The sequence below is a fragment of the Vanacampus margaritifer genome, chromosome 4, assembly GCF_051991255.1.
Source record: "Vanacampus margaritifer isolate UIUO_Vmar chromosome 4, RoL_Vmar_1.0, whole genome shotgun sequence".
Classification (NCBI taxonomy): Eukaryota; Metazoa; Chordata; class Actinopteri; order Syngnathiformes; family Syngnathidae; genus Vanacampus; species Vanacampus margaritifer.
Window position 1 is genome coordinate 25,406,760 of NC_135435.1, and position 5,336 is coordinate 25,412,095.

The window sequence follows — 5,336 nt, forward strand, 5'->3', positions numbered from 1 at the left end:
CTAGTAAAAATGAAAATGAAGTCCTCCCATATATATATATATATATATATATATATATATATATATATATATATATATATACGTGTGTGTGGGGGGTGAACAAAAGTTAGTACAATTTGTTAGAAAAATAAATATATAAAAAAATTTAAAAATCTAAATACTTTGACTATATTTTTTAAATACATTTATTTAGATAAGATTTCACACCCAAATAAAAGAATACAATGATTTCAAATTGTAAATTTGATTGAAAGCTAATTAAATATAAAATAACTAGAGAATAAAATTAGAAAATCTACTTTACAATTTTCAATTTCCAAAGATTTGAAATAAAACTTTCCAATATATTTTAAATGTGAATTTAAGCCATTTTGAAATATATTTTTATTTTAAATGTTTCCAATAGAATTTGAAAATTCTAATTGATATGAGACATGAATAAATCTAAAATGGGAATACAAAAATGCAAATAAATACATTTACTTTATTTTGTTTTATTTTTTATTTTTTTATTAACAGCAACAACAAGAAGACACACTCAGAGAAAAAAAACACAATAAACAAACAAAACATTGAGTTAGAAAGGAAGAGAGAGATAGTAAAACAGTAATCATGACAAAGCAGATCACAACCACATTAACGTAAAAGAGGAAATAAATAAATAAATAAATTTACATTAGATATATTAACACACGGCTGAGCTTTAGGAGCATTAAGGTGGTGTGATGCCATTTTATTATACGCTTGTGGATTTTTTTTTATCTAAAAGCTGAAATAGATAAATAGATAACCTAACAACAATATATTTTGTATAACAAGCCGGCATGAGCTTTTAGGCTGAGGTCCTCTGAATGCAGTTTGAATATTTGGTGTTTTAAGTGTCTGAGTTTTGGAGCAAGTGCGGGGGTGGGAGGTTATTAAAAAGGGGTTGGTGTGCCTCGCAAGCACACACACACAGAGCGTCTCACAGCAGCCAGCCAATTAAGGAGAAAGGATATTGCCAGGATCAGCACATAAAAATGAATCCCACATATTAGAATAGGAGAAAATGTAATTAAATGCTGCTATGATAGAAAAAGACAAATGGACACAGAAACAAAATGTGTATGAAAGATTCCATCCATGGTGTTGATGAGGATATGTCAACCACTTGTAACCAGCACCTTGGAACTCCTCAATCATTTTTTTCCCCCCAGTTGGGTACTTCCTGTTAGGCTCTTATTATGAAGGGGCCAACCAGAACTGTTACGGCAACGTGACTGCTAATTTCTTCTGCTCAAGGCTTCGCACACGGGCGAACATGACTTTGGTGCGATTGCGCATGTGTCGCATTATGCCCTGTTATTTCATTTATATTTATTATATTTAAAAAATATATATATAAATATATATCAGCATAGAGACATATTCTAATCGCATAGTTAATTTAGTCATTATTTTTCTCATGTTTCTTGTTCTTCCAGTCTTATTTTTCTATGTCCCCCAGTTTCCTGGATAATCGATTGCGTCGCACCTGTTGGTCATGACAATCAGCTAAGTATTAGGTGCCGCATGAGGTATACATCATCAGGTGGTTCTTTCATTGCTCACCCCTGCAAAGTCAAAAGCATCGCTTTTCTCACGCGACATCCGTGCCCATTTAACAAGGCGGTGTTGTGTAATTTGGGCTCTTTAACTGATTCTCTATATGCAAACACGGCCCCAGTCTTGATTACAGGTAATGATCATCATTTTCCACTTAACTCGTAATCGTTTTCTCAGATGACTCTCATCGTGCATTGGATCGCAGGGCTCTCCTGATTGCACTCGCAACATAATCACAATTCAGATCGATTTGAAAAGGCTGTAGTAGCTCCAAACAACTATTGTCATATAGTGGGGCGGCTTAGCTCAATATATTACAACGACTGTTAGTTATTCAGTTTTTTGAGTCATTAAAATCATATTACTATGTGGTTTATGTGTTGGTAGTTAACCTATGTTTCAAACAAAGTCAAGATTAGATTTGTATTCTAATGCAGTTACGTGTGTAGTTAGTAATGTAATAATGAAGTAATCTAACTTGATTATTCTAATACAATTTTTTAATCAATATGATATATATTTTATGTATTTTTTTGGTCTTTTCTTTCTTATGGATGTTTAATGTTTAATATGCTTGGTTTGGGAATGCTGGAGGAAGCTTGAGTACTCGCAATTCAAATCCAAAGCACAAGAACTGTGAGGCAGACATGCTACCACTTGCTAGCTAACTAGATAGATAGATAGATAAGATACGTAGCTAACTAAATAGATAGCTCAACAGCTAGCTAGCTAAATAGATAGATAGAAAGATAGAAATTTACATTGGCCTTCTCTCGCCATTCTTTCTTGTAGGCCTATATCATTTATTTTAATGTTTGTTCTTCTCAGCGACTTGGAACAATTTTGTTACGGATGTCCAAAGCCCGCAAGCAATAAAGTTTGAAGTTGCAGAAAGCTGGAATGTAGCAGCCCAAATTGTGTCTGGCTCCAAAGATAAAACAAAAGGATGCAGGGGAACTGGCGCTCAATCTGCAGTTGATGCTCAGCGGCCTCCATTTCCTCCCCCTGTGGCCTGCGGGGGTCATTGAGGAAGGAAAGAAGCGTGACGAGGATTTACAGAGCTCAACAGGGAACTTTATGTATTGACCAGACCATTGAATGCTCTGCAAACTCATCCCACTTTAACACATTTCGTCCATGGGACAATATACAATTTTACAAAATTACATAATTGGATAGACTGTCCAAACATGACATAATACATACATGGTCATGTAATTATTGGTACAACTACAACTTTAATGTCTCCTACTTTTATTCAAAGTCATAAAAGACCCCAACCACCTCATTTATTGCCATGAATTTGACTTTCAACTTCTCATTATGAAGTTAAAAAAGAACTGTGTTTGCCCGACAATTGAAGAAAAAACTATAAAAAGCTTATTTTAATTTCTGTTGGACCTTGGCGTGGTCCAACCCTCACTGGAAATGAATCCGACTTACCACAATAAGGTGTCATCCCAGGGAACACTCTAAAACTGTTGGGTCAAAAGTAACCCAATTATGGATAAAAAAAATTGACCGATCCCCTTTATGGGTCAGTTTGACCCAACTTTCTGGGTTGTTTTATTTAAAATGACAAAAAAAATTTGATCCAACTAAGGGTCTGACCAATATTTATTTTTATCGGTCCATTTTTAACCCATAGTTGGGTTATTTTTGACCCAACTATTTTTAGAGTGAATAATGACAGAAAATGTTCCTTTTGATTTATTTTCATGTTTATCTAATCTTGTATTTCCCTTACCATAATACGAAGAACAACAAGGACTGTCACATGACAATAACTCAGGCTTAAGCTTTTAGGTTTAGGTTTCCTGAATGCAGTTTCACGACTCCATTTTCTGCGTCTCAAGTGTGTGACTTGCTTTTTGAGCAATTGCGGGGCGTTATTAAAAAGGGGTTAGTGTGCATCGCACACACTCACACACAGCATCTCACAGCAGCCAGCCAATTATGGAGAAAGGATATTGCCAGTATCAGCACATAAAAGTGCATCCCACATATTAGAATAGAAAATATATGTAATTATGCGGTGGTATGGTGGAAAAAACTAAGGTAAAAAAAAAAACTAGTAAAATACAGAAACAAAATGTGTATTAAAGATTCCATCCATGGTGCTGATTAGAATATTTTAACTACTTGTAACCTCAATGTGAAGTATGTAATAATGATCTCATATGTCTTAACGAGAAATGACCTTTAATTATCCAGGCTGCTGCGCTTTCCCACAAATCTTTGGTATCCATGCGGCTGCTATGCTAATATGCTCACATTCATTTATCCTTCGGCTTAAGCAACAGCGTATCATTTTCTGCATTTGCATGCAAACGTGACAAAAAACGTTAGTGTGCTTGTAAGACTGGTGAAACTGAATTAGTCCCAAGGAGGTACATTTCCTTGCAACAAGAAGAATCAGACACTATCGATCCAAATATCAATTATATTCATCCCAAAGTTGGTAATCACAAAAAAAATGGCTTAAAGGTCATGAAAATGTGTAAAGTGCCCAAGGCTAACATTAATCAGAAACCCTTGCCGTACTGTGGCCAAAGGTAAAACCTGGGTTAGTATTTGAGCATAAATCCATCCTCTTGCCTAGGACTAGCTGCTAGGCAGCTGGGGAAACGATGACTTTGGGGCTAACTCTGTTGCTGTGACAGAGTGAGACGCCAATGACAAAGTTATAGATGCACTGCTGAGATTGCCTTTATTGACTATACATGCTTAACAGCTCCATTTAATGCTTAAATCCACAAATACTCACACATACTCCTATGAAGCGCGCCTCCGCACTCTATACGTCACACGTAGACTCCACATGCAGAAAAAAATATGAACAGGTGATTTTTTTTATGTACTGAACCACAAATTGAGTAGAATTTGCAGTATCACATGTTGAAAATTCTGAGCTTCTACTTCACAAGACAAAATGGCGGTCAACTCGGTGAAAGGAATTTCTCCACTCATTGAAAAACGTTGGACAAAAACATTGTATCATTGTATGTGATGATTATTTTGATTTCAAAATGTGATGAAATGTCTACTTTTTTTTTTTTATTGTATCCCACGAGATTGTGCATCTAAGTCTAATGGTGTTTGTTTGTAATTGCATTGAAACAAATGTGCACTAGTTAAGTTATACAGCCCTCTTGGGCAAGCATTAGCAAATGAATTATCTCAAAGCAGAACAAACAAGTTGCCTGTTGCCTTTAAATTACACAGACCAACGGCTTTCAATTCTGGTCGCGCGTTCGGCTTATTTACATTCATGGCAGCAGGTCATTTCATTTCCGCGTGGCACATGACGCACGCGCAAATCCCCCCCCCCAAAAAAAAAAATAAAGCTGAAAGCGTGATGGAGGTGTGACTACGTAAGGGAAGGCGTCTTAATTGCGCTATTGGTATTTTTAATTAAAATGTGTCACGCGAATAACAACAGGTGTGCGGCTCCTTGTGAATAAACACACAAGGAGATTAAGGCTGATAACTGCATTCTAAACCGGCATATCGTCTATTAAATTGAGTTTATGTTAATACATGTAAAGAAAAGGAAAACATTTGTGCCAAACCTTATTGGGGGGATTGAAACTCCAGCCCAGCTGTGATCTTTGTGTGAATGAATGTCTAAAAACAATAAATACATTTTAATTAATAATATTATTATATATATTATATATTATATAATATTTATTAGCTAAACATACAACCACTACGTTGTGGTATGTCGTCATGTTACAGTTTTAAAAAAT